The sequence below is a fragment of the Bufo bufo genome, chromosome 10, assembly GCF_905171765.1.
Source record: "Bufo bufo chromosome 10, aBufBuf1.1, whole genome shotgun sequence".
Taxonomy (NCBI): domain Eukaryota; kingdom Metazoa; phylum Chordata; class Amphibia; order Anura; family Bufonidae; genus Bufo; species Bufo bufo.
Genome location: NC_053398.1, coordinates 36949779 through 36970865, shown reverse-complemented (window position 1 = coordinate 36970865; position 21087 = coordinate 36949779).

Below are 21087 nucleotides of genomic sequence, written 5' to 3'. Positions count from 1 at the left end.
GGTGATCAATGACAGGGGGGTGATCACCCCATATAGACTCCCTGATCACCCCCCTGTCATTAATCACCCCCCTGTCATTGATCACCCCCTGTCATTGATCACCCCCCTGTAAGGCTGCATTCAGATGTCCGTATGATTTTTACAGATCCACTGATACATGGATCGGATCCGCAAAACACATACGGACATCTGAATGGAGCCTTACAGGGGGGTGATCACCCCATATAGACTCCCTGATCACCCCCCTGTCATTGATCACCCCCCTGTCATTGATCACCCCCCTGTAAGGCTGCATTCAGATGTCCGTATGATTTTTACGGATCCACTGATACATGGATCGGATCCGCAAAACACATACGGACATCTGAATGGAGCCTTACAGGGGGGTGATCACCCTATATAGACTCCCTGATCACCCCCCTGTCATTGATCACCCCCCTGTCATTGATCACCCCCCTGTAAGGCTGCATTCAGATGTCCGTATGATTTTTACGGATCCACTGATACATGGATCGGATCCGCAAAACACATACGGACATCTGAATGGAGCCTTATAGGGGGGTGATCAATGACAGGGGGGTGATCACCCCATATAGACTCCCTGATCACCCCCCTGTCATTGATCACCCCCCTGTCATTGATCACCCCCCTGTAAGGCTGCATTCAGATGTCCGTATGATTTTTACGGATCCACTGATAGATGGATCGGATCCGCAAAACACATACGGACATCTGAATGGAACCTTACAGGGGGGTGATCACCCCATATAGACTCCCTGATCACCCCCCTGTCATTGATCACCCCCCTGTCACTGATCACCCCCCTGTAAGGCTGCATTCAGATGTCCGTATGATTTTTACGGATCTACTGATACATGGATCGGATCCGCAAAACACATACGGACAGCTGAATGGAGCCTTATAGGGGGGTGATCAATGACAGGGGGGTGATCACCCCATATAGACTCCCTGATCACCCCCCTGTCATTAATCACCCCCCTGTCATTGATCACCCCCCTGTCATTGATCACCCCCCTGTCATTGATCACCCCCCTGTAAGGCTCCATTCAGACATTTTTTTGGCCCAAGTTAGCGGAAATTATAATTTTTTTTCTTACAAAGTCTCATATTCCACTAACTTGTGTCAAAAAATAAAATCTCACATGAACTCGCCATACCCCTCACGGAATCCAAATGCGTAAATTTTTTTAGACATTTATATTCCAGACTTCTTCTCACGCTTTATGGCCCTAGAATGCCAGGGCAGTATAAATACCCCACATGTGACCCCATTTCGGAAAGAAGACACCCCAAGGTATTCCGTGAGGGGCATATTGAGTCCATGAAAGATTGAAATTTTTGTCCCAAGTTAGCGGAAAGGGAGACTTTGTGAGAAAAAAAATAAAAATATCAATTTCCCTTGTGCCAAAAAAAAAAAAATTCTATGAACTCGCCATGCCCCTCATTGAATACCTTGGGGTGTCTTCTTTCCAAAATAGGGTCACATGTGGGGTATTTATACTGCCCTGGCATTCTAGGGGCCCTAAAGCGTGAGAAGAAGTCTGGGATCCAAATGTCTAAAAATGCCCTCATAAAAGGAATGTGGGCCCCTTTGCCCACCTAGGCTGCAAAAAAGTGTCACACATGTGGTATCTCCGTACTCAGGAGAAGTTGGGCAATGTGTTTTGGGGTGTCATTTTATATATACCCATGCTGGGTGAGAGAAATATCTTGGTCAAATGCCAACTTTGTATTAAAAAATGGGAAAAGTTGTCTTTTGCCAAGATATTTCTCTCATATGAGACTTTGTAAGGAGAAAAAAAAAATCATCATTTTCCGCTAACTTGTGACAAAAAATATAAAATTCTAGGAACTCGCCATGCCCCTCACGGAATACCTTGGGGTGTCTTCTTTCCAAAATGGGGTCACTTGTGGAATAGTTATACTGCCCTGGCATTCTAGGGGCCCTAATGTGTGGTAAGTAGGTAAATGACCTGTGAAATCCGAAAGGTGCTCTTTGGAATGTGGGCCCCTTTGCCCACCTAGGCTGCAAAAAAGTGTCACACATGTGGTATCGCCGTATTCAGGAGAAGTTGGGCAATGTGTTTTGGGGTGTCTTTTTACATATACTTACCACACATTTGGGCCCCTAGAATGCCAGGGCAGTATAACTACCCCACAAGTGACCCCATTTTGGAAAGAAGACACCCCAAGGTATTCGCTGATGGGCATAGTGAGTTCATAGAAGTTTTTATTTTTTGTCACAAGTTAGTGGAATATGAGACTTTGTAAGAAAAAAAAAAAAAATCATCATTTTCCACTAACTTGTGACAAAAAATAAAAAGTTCTATGAACTCACTATGCCCATCAGCGAATACCTTAGGGTGTCTACTTTCCGAAATGGGGTCATTTGTGGGGTGTTTGTACTGTCTGGGCATTGTAGAACCTCAGGAAACATGACAGGTGCTCAGAAAGTCAGAGCTGCTTCAAAAAGCGGAAATTCACATTTTTGTACCATAGTTTCTAAACGCTATAACTTTTACCCAAACCATTTTTTTTTTACCCAAATTTTTTTTTTATCAAAGACATGTAGAACAATAAATTTTGAGAAAAATTTATATATGGATGTCATTTTTTTTGCAAAATTTTACAACTGAAAGTGAAAAATGTCATTTTTTTGCAAAAATATTGTTAAATTTCGATTAATAACAAAAAATGTCAGCAGCAATGAAATACCACCAAATGAAAGCTCTATTAGTGAGAAGAAAAGGAGGTAAAATTCATTTGGGTGGTAAGTTGCATGACCGAGCAATAAACTGTGAAAGTAGTGTAGGTCAGAAGTGTAAAAAGTGGCCTGGTCTTTCAGGGTGTTTAAGCTATAGGGGCTGAGGTGGTTAAAAATGCAGAAGATTAATAGGAATAGTTTTAGTACAAAAATAATACAAGTATTCCCATGCTAAGAAGCAGTATTCATGCAGCCCCCAGGAGTTCAGATCGACTTGAAAGTAAATAATTATAAAACAAATTCTACGGCTTGATTATTGATTCTTTTCTTACAAAGCCTGGGCAGCAAATTGCCCGGCTACTGCATAAAGTCTACTACCTGTCCTGGCATGATGCCACCTACTTATGTAATTGCAGCGTCCAGACACCATGGTAGGAATATACATATACAAAAGGAAAATCAGACGCAGATTGAGGAATCATAGACACTGCATTAAGCTAATCCTTCTGATCCAGCCGAGATCATGCTGGCTGAGCAGCCGTTTGGCATGTACACTATACAAGGCTTTTAGAAATTGTCCAAAAGGCCTAACAATGGCTCATTTGCTTCCAGTGGGCATCTCACATTGAGCATGTACAACTTGTTTAGAAATAAAAGTACGGGATATTAAAAAGAAATTTCTAAGTTATTATTAAAAATGTATTCAGGTCCTGCATAAAAAGACATTGAAATTGGTCAGGATTCCTTCCCCATGGACCTCAGCGATCTACTAATTGAAGTGAAGCCCGATTGTCTCCCCTTCATCTCTCATCAAATTGCTAGGTGTAACATAGTTAAAGGGGTTGTCCAGGATCAGAAAAACATGGCTGCTTTCTTTCAGAAACAGCACCACGCCTGTCCATGGGATATGTCTGATATTTCTGCTCAGCTCCATTGACACAGGATAGGGGATAACTTTAAGATCGGTGGGGGTCCTACCGCTGGGAACTGCATAATTCACGAGAACGGGGGCCCTTTACTCCCTGCAGCTCCCCTGAAATGACCGGAGGCTATCTGTTCTATCTCCGGAGCTCCCATAAAAATGAATGGAGTGGCCACGCGCATGTGCGACCGGCCGTTCCAGTCATTTCAGGGTAGCTGCAGAGGGCAGGGGCGTAGCTATAGGGGGTGCAGAGGTAGCAGTCGCTACCGGGCCCAGGAGCCTGAGGGGGCCCAAAAACCCTTGTGCCACATAAGACACTGGCATTATAGAAAGTGCATGCTGGTCAATTTACATTTCTGGCTGGAGGGAAGGGGTTAGGTCAAGAATATGGCATGAGGGGGTGCCCTTTCAATTTTTGCCTCTGGTAGCAGGAAGGCTATGTGATCCCCTACCCCTTGCCAACAAGCACTAAGGGAATGGGGGCCCAAGCTGAACTCTTGCACCAGGGCCCATGAGCTTTTAGCTACGCCCCTGGCAGAGGGTATGGGGCCCCCATTCTCGTGATCAGTGGCGGTCCCAGCGGTAGGACCCCCACTGATCCTAAAGTTATCCCCTATAGGGGAAAACTTGTACCAACCTAAATACCTCTTTAATGGATGTTTCAGCTAAAATGACTTGTCAGCTACCCTTTGTAAGCACTTGGGAACAAATAGCACCATTTGGGAAATAAAAAACTAGCTCCCACATTCTCCTCTTACTGCAGCATATTAGGCAACTTGGGAATATTGTTTAATAGGCAATACAATTGTGATAATAATCCTTTTTTTTATATAAAAAGTATACAGCAGTTCTTTCAAAAGGAGTATAAGAGACAGAGTCGGGGGGGGGGGGGGGGGGTGTGGGTGTGTGTTCTGAGATATGTAATGATCTAAGGCTTCGTTCACATCACCGTTCAGCCTTTCTGCTCTGGATGGAAAGGATGGAGAAGGCACATAACTGAGCCAAACTGAGCCCTTAGGACCCCATAGACTATAATGGGGTCCGTTATGTTTCCGCTCAGAAGATGATTTTGAAGCGGAGACAAAAGTCCTGCATGCACAACTTTTGTCTCCGCTCCAAAATCATCTTCTAAGCGGAAACATAACGGACCCCATTATAGTCTATGGGGTCCTTAGGCTCCATTTGGCTCAGTTATGTGCCGAATCCATCCTTTACGTTCTCCTGCTCCAGAACAGTGATGTGAACGAAGCCTAAGAAAAGAGAATATTTGATTGGCTTTATACAACACATCCACTGGGGGTCATGTTTAGATCTCAATTCTAAGGAAGATATCAATCAATTAAGTCATGTAGCTAAAATTGGGGAATTTAAGCCCTGCTACTGGGCACACCCAAACCTGACGGGTAAGTCCACTTCTGGGTGAGTTTTACATAAGCCTCTTCTATTTTTACACTGGGAAAAATCTAATTTTCGGGGATTATCTTTGAACATTCAGGATAATTCTGGCAAATTTGGAATGGTTGGCGACTGTGGCATTTCTAGTCCATACCTTCTCTTCTACTTTAATCCACCAAACATGTTGGGCATTAGCCTCTAAACTACTCTGGACCTAGGGATATTAAAGAGTATCCTATAGGGAAATGTCTTGGTGGGCTGATGTCCAGAGGGCCACCCAAGCCCTCCTCACAGCCGCTGGCCAGGTATATAACAATCTGATGCTCTCAGCATTAATTAATGTAGGAGGATCAGGCACTTATACACCTGGCTGATAGCTGCAGATGTCCTCCTGAATTCAACTGTATCATAGTCCTCAGTATGGTGGTAGGGCAGTATTTGTTGCTACACTGTGGTATTTGGTTCTGCTGGGGCGGTATTTTGTACTGAACTACAGTATTGCTGGTCCCGTCTACTTCTGTTGTCCCTGCCTACTTGTGGCTTGTGTTGGCCATGGCTACTTGTGTTGCCCGATCTCTTTTGTCAATTGGGATTCCCCAACAACTTGGGGCCACTTTTAGTTTTTTTTTTCCATTGCCACTTTAAGTACCCAGTGCCATCCTAAGTGAAAGCGCATGATTTAGTACATGTAGGAGGATGGAAAAAATTGACTGTTATGGGAAGGTAGGGGGATTTTGGGCATCTTTTCTATGTGTACCATTCAATTTGGAGACACCCCTTTAAAAATCCTGCATTTATCCTTGTAGTTTACTGTTTTTGTTTGTCCATGAGGACCACTTCACTGCCTGGTGCTAGCACCGAGTTAGCACACGTGTCGCCGAAAAGACTAAGCTGATTGAAAGGAGCGATTCTAGACTGGTGGAAGTCGGGACCTGTGCCTTGTTTATGCATGCTCTGTACGTCCCTCTCTCCACTCCAGTGCACAGCTAGATGCAGCTGTCATTTGCAGGGGCCTTTACAAAGTATGAGTCCAGCTTGTACATTATAAACCATAAAACTGAACAAACCTGAAATAGATCTTGATCTTTCAAAGGCATGTCCTTATCCATCATGAAGTGCACACATTCCTACAGGATCATTACTGAACGGCCTTGGCTGTTGTCATGTCCCTAAATCATGAGAGATTTATGGAGGAGGCTGAAGTCTGGGAGTGCACATACTTATGCACCTTCAGGATTATGGAGTGAGATACAGTTTTTTTAGTTAACAACATTGGTAGACACTTATCTCTTCATGAATGAGGGTCTCTCACTGCAATCATCGGGGAGCAGGCAGGTAGATTGTTTTGTGGGTGTGATAATCGCATAAAGCCAATTATACTTCAAAATAAATGGGGTTTTCCCTTTGCATTGGTGTCTTTCGAGGACAAAGCAGTTAGGGTAGGGCCACTCATTCAGATTTTCTGATGATGTTATGGAAGACAAAACCAGAAATGAACTTAAAAAAGAGAAGTCATCTGTCCTTTATACTTTCTTTCCATTTATGATTCACTCCTGATTTTGGCTTCCAAAACTGCAGCAGGAAACCTGACCATGTGGTTGTGCCCTAACTCCCTTTTACCCATGGAATCGTCCAACATTTCTGTAAGAATTCAACCTGCTTGATATTGGAATCTCCAAATAGTCTTCCATAGGTACTTGGGACTCTGGGATCATGATGGAAACTTAGGATACCTGCAATCTTAGGGGAACTGCATGTGTTCTCTACTCCATAGGTTCACAGGAGTTTAACCTTTCTTCTGTTCCATGATAGTGACTCCCCCTTACACACCTTTGAATGACTATGACAGCCATTGCCATCTGATATGTATCTTGGGGGATCACATGCACAATCCATCTAAGGTATGGCAGTAAACTGATTTTCTCATGTGTGTGGCCAGCATTTATAGTCTCTCTATAAGTCTATGTGTAACGAGCCGCCCCCCCCCCCCCCCCCCCAGGTTTTTAGGAATGTTGAGTTTCTGTTTGTGTCACGGTGTTCCTACCTGGATACCGTCGCTCCCCAGGGTTAGGCTCCAAAGCAATAAAGGGGGAACTAATGGTGGAGGTGGAGAAATAGTCCAGTCCAGACTTTTATAATGTTCAACAACTTTACTTGAATCAACTTGCATCTGTAAGAGGTGGTGTTTCTCTTGGTTCCAGCAGGTTTTGGCATAAACTGGCAGGCAAACTTAAATATTCTGCTTTATCTCTCTGCTGTACTAAACTCGGCTTTAGTCTGATCGCTGGACTTTAGGACTGTTCTGGTACCTTTGTTACAATTTTTGTAATTTTCTGTTTTATATAATCAATCACATACACACATTTGGCTATCCTTGTTGGCACATGTGGTCTGTTGCGGGCATCCTCCATTGTATGTATTTTTGCTGGGAATTGCTGTTAGCAACCGATCACATGTGCAGTATCTGCTCCCCCAGTTAGAAATGTGCAACAGCATTTGGGGCTTTGAGCATTTTTCTGCCTTTTAACCCCTTAGGGACGCATGACGTGCCGGTACGGCATGTTTCCCGAGTCCTTAAGGACCCATGACGTACCGGTGTGTCATGAGTTTAGAATGAGATTGCGGCTCTGCGGGTGTTAATCCGAACAGGATGCCGGCTGAAATCATTCAGCCGGCATCCGGTCACAACGCCGGGGGGGGGTCATGTGACCCCTCCCCCGTATTGGCGATCGCAGCAAACCGCAGGTCAATTCAGACCTGCGGTTTGCTGCGCTTTCTGCCGATTCTGATCCGCGGGGATCAAACTTTCAAATGCCTCATATAAAGTTTTTTTCACCCCCTGCACCCCTGAATGATATTATGGCGGCGGGTGGTGCAGGGGGGGTGTTGCAGGCGGTGCGGGCGGTGCGGGAGGCGGGCAGTGCAGGAGGCGGGATCGCGATCCCCCGCCCGCCTCCTCTTGAATAATCGTTGGTGTACAGTGGTTATACCAGAGTGTCAGCACATTGCTGACACTCTGGTATAAACGGCTGACATCTGTGATGCGATGTCAGCCGTTTAACCCTTTCCATACCGCGGTCCGTACGGACCGCTGTATGGAAAAAGTTAACAGTAAGATGGGGCCCCCTGCCTCTCCCATCGAGGGGCTGCTGTGCCTTTGCAGCCCCCCGACAGGATAGGGTGACAGAGGGAGGGAGCCCCCCTGCTTACCCTTCCCCGTCTGCGCAGTTGTGGCCACAACTAAGCAGACTGGGAAGGTTCCCATGGGAACAGGACGCCTTCTCAGGCATCCTGCTGTCCATGGTGCTGAACAGATCTGTGCTAAAGGCATAGATCTGTTCAGACAAAGTGTGGGTAAAATACAGTACAATACCCTATATAGTGTACTGTACTGTATTATACAGACATCAGACCCACTGGATCTTCAAGAACCAAGTGGGTCTGGGTAAAAAAAAAAGTGAAAAAAAAGTGAAAAAAGTTAAGATAAAAAAAAAAACTATTATCACTGAATAAAAATAAAAAAAATAAAATACACTACACATATTAGGTATCGCCGCAACCGTAACGACCTGATCTATCAAATGGTCATGTTACTTTCCCCGCATGGTGAACGCCATTAAAAAAAAAAAAAAAATATGAGGAAATTGAAATTTTGCCCACCTTACTTCCCATAGAAGGTAATAAAAGTGATTAAAAAAGTCGCATGTATGCCGAAATAGTACCAATCAAACCGTCATCTCATCCCGCAAAAATCATACCCTACCCAAGATAATCGCCCAAAAACTGAAAAAACTATGGCTCTTAGACTATGGAAACACTAAAACATGATTTTTTTTGTTTCAAAAATGAAATCATTGTGTAAAACTTACATAAATAAAAAAAAAAGTATACATATTAGGTATCTCCACGTCCGTATCGACCGGCTCTATAAAAATATCACATGACCTAACCCCTCAGGTGAACACCGTAAAAAAATAAAAATAAAAACGGTGTTAAAAAAAAGCAATTTTTTGTCATCTTACGTCACAAAAAGTGTAATAGCAAGCGATCAAAAAGTCATATGCACCCCAAAATTGTTCCAATCAAACCGTCATCTCATCCCGCAAAAAAAGAGACCCTACCTAAGATAATCGCCAAAAAACTGAAAAAACTATGGCTCTCAGACTATGGAGACACTAAAACATGATTTTTTTTGTTTCAAAAATGAAATCATTGTGTAAAACTTACATAAATAAAAAAATTGTATACATATTAGGTATCGCCGCGTCTGTGACAACCTACTCTATAAAAATACCACATGATCTAACCTGTCAGATGAATGTTGTAAATAACAAAAAAAAAAACGGTGCCAAAAAAAGCTATTTCTTGTTACCTTGCCTCACAAAAAGTGTATTATAGAGCAACCAAAAATCATATGTACCCTAAACTAGTACCAACAAAACTTCCACCCTATCCCGTAGTTTCTAAAATGGGGTCACTTTTTTGGAGTTTCTACTCTAGGGGTGCATCAGGGGGGCTTCAAATGTGACATGGTGTCCAAAAAAACAGTCTAGCAAAATCTGCCTTCCAAAAACCGTATGGCATTCGTTTCCTTCTGCGCCCTACCGTGTGCCCGTACAGCAGTTTACGACCACATATGGGGTGTTTCTGTAAACTACAGAATCAGGGCCATAAATAATGAGTTTTGTTTGGCTGTTAACCCTTGCTTTGTAACTGGAAAAAAAATATTAAAATGGAAAATCTGCCAAAAAAGTGAAATTTTGAAATTGTATCTCTATTTTTTATTTTTTTTTAACAATAATTTTTATTGAAAAGTTTTATATCAATAGGTTACATATCAAGTGAAAGCATTCACATATACATCTTGGTATAGGTAATAATATGGCATATATGAAACTAATACAAAAATACAATATTTTTTTACAGCATACGGTTGTAAATATTGAGGTTGAATAGGTAGAAAAGTTATATGGGTACAAATACAGGTAGAAGAGGAGAAAAGACAGTATAACAGTAGGTAATAGTTAAGGCTGTCATGAAAAACATCATAAGACCATAATAACCTTACATTCTAATGGAGGCATTAGGCGGCAAATTACATCTTTTGTGGTTCAACCAGACTTCCCATCTCTTCAAAAATGTAATTTTCGTATTGTTAGAAGATGCCCATAGACCTTCATATAAGCAGCTATTATCTAGAGATCTGAAAATCCTATTAATATTGGGAAGGTCCCCAGATTTCCAACAAGCACCTATTTTCAGTCGGGTTATAAATATTAAATGACTAGCTATGAATTTGAAATGGAAAGGTAGGTCTATCAGTCCTATAGACAACAAGGCCATCTTAGATGAAGGTTCAATAGGAAAGCAAGCTAATGATGATATAAAACTAAATATTGAGGTCCATAGGACTTTAACAATCGGGCATTCCCACCACATATGTAAAAAAACTACCTATCGCTTGACCGCATCTCCAACAATCTGGGGATGAATCAGGAAAGATTTTGTTAATATAAGTGGGTGTTCTATACCATCTGTAGAGAATTTTTCTCGCTCCTTCTAGATGATCAGAGCATTTAGATAGCTTGGGTACAGAGGTAAAGGCTTCAGACCACTCTGTGTCCGATAGGGCCGAACCTAATTCAAGATTCCAAAGGTCTAAGATATGCTGTAAGGGATTAGCGCTTGACTCTTTCAGTAAGGTATAGCCTTTGGTAATTCCTTTATCTGATTTTTGGGTCATGTGTATCCATTGTAAGAAATCTTGATTGTTTGTAGCATGTGTAAAAAATTTTGAGGATTTCAGTAAGTGTCTTAACCTTAGGTATTTGTAGAAATCTGAATTGGGGATATTAAACTTTTTATGAAGATGGGCAAACTCTACAAACACCTCATCCTTCCATAGTTGTTTGATTTCAGTAATGCCCATCCTTACCCAATTGTCTAGTCTAATGTCTGGGATAGCTAGTTCACAAACCTTCAAGGGCATTGCGAAAATTGAGGTATTAGTTAATTTGTCTATTCTAGCAACAGAATACCAGGTGTTTAAAATTGTTGTCAGGGTTAATAATGGGGAATTATGTTTGATACCAAAAGCCGCTACAGCAGAAAGGGGCAAGTTTATGTTGCAGGAACCCATAATAGTTTTTTCTAGTGCTACCCATTTTTTTGTAGGGTCCTCCTTAAGTAAATATCTCAGTTGGTCAAGTATAGCGGAGGCATGATAATGCTTAATAGAAGGTACATTAAGACCTCCTGTTTTGAGAGGCTTATTAAGTATAAGGGCTTTCACTCTGGGTCTGAGTTTACCCCAAATGTGGCGATTGATTAGTGATTGGAGCTTGTTTATGTAACCAGAGGGAATAGATATAGGAATATTACGAAACATATAGATAATTTTGGGTAGAATAACCATTTTCAAAGCAGCTATTCTCCCTAACCAAGAAATGTGTTGCAACCTTAAGTTGTTCAAGGAGTTATTAATTTTATCATATAAGGGCCAAAAATTGACCTTGAATAGTTTATTAGTAGGAAAGGTAAGTTGAATACCCAGATATGTCAAGGACTCGTTTGCCCAGGAAAATTTATATAATCTGGAAATTAGACGTTTAGTAGATGGGGATAAACCCAAGTCCAAAATTTGAGATTTGTTTACATTTACCTTATAGAAAGAAGCTTTACCAAACTTAGAGATGATGTCATTAATAGCAGGCAAAGCTATATTTGGGTTTGATGTAATAATTAAGACATCGTCTGCAAAGAGACCTATGCGATGATCTACTTCCCCTACTTTTATCCCTTTAATAAGTGCCGAAGATCTAATGTGTTCTGCGAAAGGTTCCATTGCAAGCGCAAATATCAGGGGTGACATAGGGCATCCCTGCCTGGTTCCATTGTTAATATTAAATGGGGTGGATAGAAAACTGGACGAATATATAGAGGCACTTGGATTAGAGTATAAAGACATTACAGCAGATAAGTAGAAGTTCCCAAACCCAAACTTTTTTAATGTTGCGTAAATATAATCCCAGTGAATTCTGTCAAATGCCTTCTCTGCATCCAAGGATAGGAGCAGAGAAGGAGTTCGGGTATAATGTGCCACATCTAATAAGTCTATAAATCTTCTGGTGCCATCTGATGATTGCCTGTTAGAGACAAATCCTATCTGGTCATTGGAGATTAATGAGGGTAAGATATTGGACATCCTTTTTGCGAGTATTTTCGCAAAAATCTTTATATCCGAATTTAAGAGTGATATGGGTCTAAAATTAGCTGGAGTGTCTGCTGGTTTACCAGGTTTTGGTAAGGTTATGATCAGTGCACTTAACATGTCCTTTGGAATTGACTTTTGTATTGCTATTAAATTAAAGGTTCTATTTAGGAAAGGGTTTAAGATATGCGAAAGAGTCTTGTAATACTCATTTGTGAGGCCGTCTGGTCCAGGGGATTTATTATTTTTGAGGGAGTGGATTGTTTCTGAGATTTCTGAATGTGTAATTTCAGCATTTAGGGAATGATTTTGAGTTGGCGATAATGATGGGAGAGACACTCCCTCGAGGAACTCATTAATGTATTCAGAAGTGGGTTGGAGAGTGTCTGTTGAGCTACCTAAGTTGTATAAATTTGCATAGTATTTTGCAAATTCATCTGCTATTTGTTTGGGGTTGAATAATTTTTTTCCTTGAGAATCATACAAAAAGGGGATTCTAGTTTTGATTTCTCTTTTTTTTATTCTATTTGCTAGGATTTTTGAAGCTTTGTTGCCTTGTGAGTAGTGATCTGCTTTGATCTAACGTAGGTGAAATTCATGCCTCTCATGTAAGTGAAGGTAAAGATGGTGTCTGGCCGTTTTTAACTTGCTAAGAATTTTCGGGTCTAGAGAGGATTTAAGTGAATCCTCTAGGGATTTAATATCAGTTAATAGTTTATCCAAGGTTTTCTTTCTATTTCTTTTTTGGATGGCCGCGTGTTTTAACAAAATCCCTCTTATGAACGCCTTGTGTGCACTCCAAAGTGTAGTATCTGATATCAGCTTATTATCGTTAGTCCTAAAGTATTCTTTAAGCGAATTTTCCACATCCACACGAATACTCGAATTCTGGAGTAATGAGTTATTGAGTCTCCAAGGGGAATAAACTCTATTGTTGTACATATCATCTAATATAAGGGTTATAAATGCATGATCTGACCATGTTATATTAGAAATGGATGCATCCAATACTTTTTGGAGAAGCCACTTATCTGAGACAAACAGGTCAATTCTAGAGTATGTGTTATGTGGATGTGAAAAAAAAGAAAAATCTTTTTCATTTGCATGGTGAACTCTCCAAATATCATGAAGACCTTCTTGAAATAAAAAATCTTGTAGATAAGAGGATTTATTGGAAGGAGGATGAGCTGGGAGCCTGTCAATTGATGAGTCAGGGCACATATTAAAGTCCCCACAAACTAGCGGAGACCCTTGTTTGGATTCTTGAGCCATTCTAATAGTGCGCTTGATAAAATTTATCTGATCAGAGTTTGGAGCATATAGATTTACTATCGTGTATCTGGAGTTGTTTATGTCACAAGTGATTATAATATATCTACCCTCCTTATCTAATAAGATATTGTGACACTGGAATGCAATAGTGTTTTTAAAACCTATAATCACACCTCTCTTTTTTTTTGTGGCTGGGGATATAAAGATGTGTGGGAAAGAGGGGTGACAGAATCTGTGGGAATCCTCCTCATTAAGGTGAGATTCCTGAATACAAATGATGTCAGCTCTCTGTCTTTTCACTTCGTTCCAGTATGTGGAGCGTTTAAAGGGGCTATTCAAACCTTTAACATTAGCTGATAGGATCTTTATGCCATTATTAGCCATCTTGAGCCTTCAGATGAAGTATCCCTGTAGACTTCAGTATCCTGAGAAAATTGTAAAAAAACATAGAGAACAGGTAATATAAAGCAAAGTACCCCAATGTTACCATTTGGTGAGTGAGGGGACCCCGGAAATAAATCCTTGTTTTCATATTCGTTATGATCTGAGGATAGACCCCCTGTACGTAACCTTAAAAAATAATAAGTTAAAATGTAAAACATAACATAAATAATAAATAACAATAACATATTAAGGGTCTAACAGTGACCGTAAAATTAGTGATGTCTATCACTTAGTATAAGAGGCGTAAAGTGAACAATGGATTAGGGAAAGTGAACACTTAGATGGAGAAAGTGTCCTGAGAAGTAGAGCAGCAGGGTGTGGATCCCCGCAAGGCTTGAAAAACATAGCAATTTAGTCAAAAGCAAAAGTAGCTATATTTACTGTCCCGGGATGAAGTCATGGTGGGATTCTTCCAACTCTTGTCCATTCTGGAGTTAAGTTGAGATGACTCTTATCAGCAGGAGGTTTATTAGTAGAGGCAGTCGTAGCTTTGTCTTTATCTTTGTCTTTGGTGCCCTCTTGTGGTAGAGTAATGTTCCATTTGGAAAAAGCTTCTGATGCTTCTTGAGGAGAAGCTAGGACATGTGATGAGTTTTGGTGCCTCACAATAAGTTTGACAGGAAAACCCCATTTGTAGGGGATATTGTTATCCCTTAGCGCTCTGGTGTAAATTTGAAATTCCCGTCTCCTGCTTAGTGTCGCTGGGGATAAGTCTGTGAATAGGAGTACATTACTGAATCTCTCAGGAATATCTTTCTTCTTTTTTTGAGCTTCCCTCATCAGGGAATCTTTCAAGTGGTAAAAATGGATCCTAGCAAGGACGTCCCTGGGAACAGAGGCAGGGAGAGCTTTGGGCTTAGGAACCCGGTGTACCCGGTCAATGATTAGCTCTGACTCAGGGGTATCTGGAAGATATGATATAATAAGATCAGAAATAAATTCTTGCAGCTGAGAATCTGAGACGTTTTCAGGAATATTTCTAAATCTTATGTTGTTTCTTCTGGAGCGGTCTTCCAGATCAGCAATTTTAAGCTTAATGGCTGCTATATCATCCTCAACCACGTTGTGATTGTCAACTAGTGAATTGTGTGCTGTGACAAATTCCTCCATTTTTTCTTCTAGATGCGCTGTTCTTTCTCCTATGGCTACTATATCAGCATGGATGACCGAGATTGTCTCTTCGAAATCTCCATGAATGGATCTTTTTAAATCTGCCAGCATGTCCTGCATTGCATTGACAGTGAGACCAGGATCTATGCCTGGTGAAGGAGGGTAAGTATCAAGGGGAGGAATAGATGTATGATGTTCACTCACCCTTTTTTGTTTTTTAGGCTCCTGTGAAGCTGAAGGACTGGAGCTTGCTGAAGAGGGAGTCCCTGAAGAGCGCTGGTCGGGTGTCGCTGCTGGAGAGACACGGAGCTCTCCCTCTGTGTGGCGGGAGCCGGCGCCATCTTGGATCGATCCTGGAGCAGGGTGGAAGAACGCAGTCATTTTCTGTGGCTGCGTTCCCTTCTTCTTCCCCCTCGTCATCATCAGCCGATCTATGGGGACAAGTACCGCCGCGAGACAGGTAAGTTTTTGAACCAATTGCTTGCTTTTATATTCGCTTTAGGCCGCTGTATGGGGATCCACGGACGGAGCTCAAGCTCTAAGCGTCCTCTCCTCCCGGCATCCGGCCACGCCCCCGAAATTGTATCTCTATTTTCCATTAAATCTTGTGCAACACCTAAAGGGTTAACAAAGTTTGTAAAATCAGTTTTGAATTCCTTGAGGGGTGTAGTTTCTTAGATGGGGTCACTTTTATGGAGTTTCTACTCTAGGGGTGCATCAGGGGGGCTTCAAATGGGACATGGTGTAAATAAACCAGTCCAGCAAAATCTGCCTTTCAAAAACCATATGGCGCACCTTTCCCTCTACGCCCTACTGTGTGCTCGTACAGTAGTTTACGGCCACATATGGGGTGTTTCTGCAAACTACAGAATCGGGGCAATAAATATAGCATTTTGTTTGGCTGTTAACCCTTGCTTTGTTACTGGAAAAAATGGATTAAAATGGAAAAATGTAAATTCTCAAATTTCATCTCCATTTGCCAATAACTCTTGTGCAACACCTAAAGGGTTATCAAAGTTTGTAAAATCAGTTTTGAATACCTTAAGGGGTGTAGTTTCTAGAATGGGTTCTTTTATGGGTGGTTTCTATTATGTAAGCCTCACAAAGTGACTTCAGACCTGAACTGGTCCCTAAAAAGTGGGTTTTTGAAAATTTCTGAAAAATTTCAAGATTTGTAACATCCCCTAAAAATAAAATATCATTCCCAAATTGATCCAAACATGAAGTAGACATGTAATAACTATTTTTGGAGGTATTACTATGTATTATAAAAGTAGAAAAATTGAAACTTGGAAATTTGCAATTTTTTGAAAATGTTTGGTAAATTTGGTATTTTTTATAAATAAAAATGTTTTTTTTTAACTTCATTTTACCAGTGTCATGAAGTACAATATGTGATGAAAAAACAATCTCAGAATGGCCTGCATAAGTCAAAGCGTTTTAAAGTTATCAGCACTTAAAGTGACACTGGTCAGATTTGCAAAAAATGGCCAAGTCCTTAAGGTGAAATAGGGCTGAGTCCTTAAGGGGTTAAGACCACTTTATTTTGTTATTTTGTTTGTATATGTGTTTCTGGAGGTGTGGCAACTCCAGGTTGAGTATTATTCAGGTGCACCCATGCGGCCTGCGTCACATGAGTCAGTGATAAGTGGGACTCACAGCCTCCTCCCTCCTCCCATTGTATGTATGATTTCACGCTGGAGGTAACTGGGAGATGTTTTCTGTGTGTCAGACTTCATGCCCCTGTAATTACCCATACGGCACAGGTAGGTTAGCGTTAGGTCCCGTGCCACTATGAGAGACCTTGACGAGGTGCGTGGGCTCCGGTATGCTCTTGATATAAGAATACATTGGCGAAAGTCTAATTTTTTATATCCTAGTGAGGGTTTAGCCATATATTGTCAATTGCATTTACCAATGTAGTGCACCCATTTTTGTAATTTTCTACCTTTGGAGTGGGGTGTCTTTGGCTGTTGACCCCATTGCAACACTCTGTCAGTTAATCTGTAAGGAGTTAGGGTGATCCTCATCTCCTTCTAACTCTAGACTAGACTAAGGGCTCATGCACACGGCCGTTGCCCGGCCGCGGCCTTATTGAGGCCCGCATACAGTGGCTCCGCAATATACGGGCACCGGCCTTGTGCACCCCGCATCATGGATGCGGACCATTCACTTGTGGAATGGAGGCATGGATCAGAAGCCCACGGAAACACTAGGGAGTGCTTCCGTGGGTTTTCCGTCCGTTCCTCCGCATGCGGCGGCCCCGCGGTCGGTGCCCATGCATTGCGGACCGCAATTTGCGGTCCGTGGCCCGGCCAGCACACGGTCGTGTGTATGAGCGCTTTGACTGACTGAAAACTTCCTGCAGCTCCTCCCTTGGTAGGAAACTGAACTGGCCCACTTCTGACCAAAAGCGGGAGAACAGAATGGTAAGTTCCATTCTATCTAAAAATCTCTCTGCCATTTACACTGCCAGCTGCTGGTGAACCAGGCATATAACATGTAACATAGTAACATAGTACATAAGGCCGAAAAAAGACATTTGTCCATCCAGTTCGGCCTGTTATCCTGCAAGTTGATCCAGAGGAAGGCAAAAAAACCCTGTGAGGTAGAAGCCAATTTTCCTCACTTTAGGGGAATAAAAAATTCCTTCCCGACTCCAATCAGGCAATCAGAATAACTCCCTGGATCAACAACCCCTCTCTAGTAGCTATAGCCTGTAATATTATTACGCTCTAGAAACACATCCAGGCCCCTCTTGAATTCCTTTATTGTACTCACCATCACCACCTCCTCAGGCAGAGAGTTCCATAGTCTCACTGCTCTTACCGTAAAGAATCCTCTTCTATGTTTGTGTACAAACGTTCTTTCCTCCAGACGCAGAGGATGTCCCCTCGTCACAGTCACAGTCCTGGGGATAAATAGATGATGGGAGAGATCTCTGTACTGACCCCTGATATATTTATACATAGTAATTAGATCTCCCCTCAGTCGTCTTTTTTCTAACGTGAATAACCCTAATTTTGATAATCTTTCAGGGTACTGTAGTTGCCCCATTCCAGTTATTACTTTAGTTGCCCTCCTCTGGACCCTCTCCAGCTCTGCTGTGTCTGCCTTGTTCACTGGAGCCCAGAACTGTACACAGTACTCCATGTGTGGTCTGACTAATGATTTGTAAAGTAGTAGGAATATGTTCTCATCACGGGCATCTATGCCCCTTTTGATGCAACCCATTATCTTATTGGCCTTGGCAGCAGCTGCCTGACACAGTTTTTTGCAGCTTAGTTTGCTGTTTATTAAAATTCCTAGATCCTTTTCCATGTCAGTGTTACTGAGTGTTTTATCATTTAGTATGTCCGGGTGCCTAACCTTACATTTGTCAGTGTTAAACCTCATCTGCCACTTATCTGCCCAAGCCTCCAGTCTATCCAGATCCCTCTGTAGTAGTATACTGTCCTCTTCAGTGTTAATTACTTTACACAGTTTAGTGTCATCTGCGAAAATTGATATTTTACTATGCAAGCCTTCTACAAGATCATTAATAAATATATTGAAGAGAATAGGGCCCAGTACTGACCCCTGAGGTACCCCACTAGTGACAGTGACCCAATCTGAGTATGTACCGTTAATAACCACCCTCTGTTTTCTATCACTCAGCCAGTTACTTACCCACTTACAGACGTTTTCTCCCAGTCCAAGCATTCTCATTTTATATACTAACCTTTTATGTGGTACAGTGTCAAATGCTTTGGAGAAGTCCAGATATACGACATCCATTGATTCGCCGCTGTCAAGTCTAGAACTTACCTCCTCATAGAAACTGATTAAATTAGTTTGACATGACCGATCCCTCACAAAGCCATGCTGATATGGCGTTATTTGCTTATTTCCGTTGAGATGCTCTAATATAGCATCTCTCAGAAAACCTTCAAACAGTTTACCCACAACAGATGTTAAACTTACCGGCCTATAGTTTCCAGGCTCTGTTTTTGGGCCCTTTTTGAATATTGGCACCACATTTGCCATGCGCCAATCCTGTGGGACATTCCCTGTCAGTATAGAGTCCGCAAATATCAGAAATAAGGGTCTGGCTATGACATTACTTAATTCCCTTAGGATACGGGGGTGTATGCCATCCGGTCCTGGCGATTTGTCTATTTTGATCTTTTTAAGTCGCTGTTGTACTTCTTCCTGGGTCAGACAGGACACTTTTAATGGCGAATTTATTTCAACATTCAGCATTTCATCTGACAGTTTATTTTCCTCAGTGAATACAGTGGAGAAAAAAATATTTAACAGCTTTGCTTTCTCCTGGTCGCTCTCTGCGAATCCCCCCTCATTACTCTTTAAAGGGCCGACACCTTCAGATTTATACTTTTTAACATTTATATAATTGAAAAACATTTTAGGGTTAGTTTTACTCTCTTTGGCAATTAATCTCTCGGTCTCTAGTTTGGCCGCTTTTATTTGTTTTTTTACATGTTCTGTTTTTTCCTTATAGTTTTTCAGTGCTTCCGTGCTACCCTCCTGTTTTAGTGTTTTATATGCTTTCTTTTTGTCATTTATTGCTTTCTTTACAGTTCTGTTTATCCTTATTGGTTTCTTTTTGTTCCTTAACCTTTTATTCCCATACGGTATGTACCTCTCACAATGAGATTTTAGGATGTTTTTAAAGATACTTAACAGAACAATTAATGCACAGTCTAATGCTACTTTCACACTTGTGTTTTGGCTTTCCGTTTGTGAAATCCGTTCAGGGCTCTCACAAGATGTCCAAAACGGATCAGTTTTGCCCTAATGCATTCTGAATGGAAAAGTATCTGCTCAGAATGCATCAGTTTGCCTCCGTTCAGTCACCATTCCGCTCTGGAGGCGGACACCAAAACGCTGCCTGCAGCGTTTTTCTGTCCGTCCTGGGATACGAAATGAGACGGATCCGTTTTCTCTGACACTATCTGGCACAATAGAAAACGGATCCGTCTTGGCTATGTTACAGATAATTTAAACGGATCCGTTCATGACGGATGCATGCGGTTGTATTATTGTAACGGATCAGTTTTTGCAGATCCATGACGGATCCGCCCAAAACGCGAGTGTTAAAGTAGCCTAAGAGGACCTGGAGTAAATACACAGATGACATTATGGTCAGCCCATTAGAGACAGTAGCAGGGTTTAGGAATGGTAATATCACTCTGGGGTATTACATATGTTCTACACTATTTTCCTCTCCTTTGCTTCTCTGTCTGCCCCATTTATCCTTCAAATCATAATTATACTCACTATACCCTGCTGCTTTTCTACCTATGGGTCGTGCTGAAAATATCAAGGATAATATGTATTAACTCTTCATTCCCTCTAGGCAATCAAGGCTAATATGTATCAACCCCTAAGACAACTTAGATTACCAAAAATATTAGATTAACTTCTAAATAGGATCGGACTGGCCCACTAGAGTACCAGAGGATCCTACGGCGGGACCAGTCTCTGAAGCCATCCAATTTGAAGCTGCATCTTGGGCTACTTTCCGCTAGGGACTGTTTATTTAAAGGGAACCTGTCACCTGCAAAACGCATATTAAACCGACCACAGTACCTTACAGTATCCCCCAGTGTGTTGCTAATCATATTTTTCTTTGCTCTTTGCGTTTCTTCTTACTTAAAAACGTTGTTTTAATGTCGGTTGGCGCTGTCTCCGAGTCAGGCTTGAAGTCAAGGGGGCAGCGGCCTCCTTGCTTCAAGTAAAGCTAAGCCTGCCCCTCACCCCTCCTCTACAATTAGATGGACATGCTGCCGGGATGGCGCTCTTCTAGCTGCCCCCTTGACTTCAAGCCTGACTCGGAGACAGCGCCAACCGACATTAAAACAACGTTTTTAACAAGTATGAAGAAACGCAAAGAGCAAAGAAAAATATGATTAGCAACCCACTGGGGGATACTGTAAGGTACTGTGGTCGGTTTAATATGCGTTTTGCAGGTGACAGGTTCCCTTTAATTCAAAACCTATTAGACTG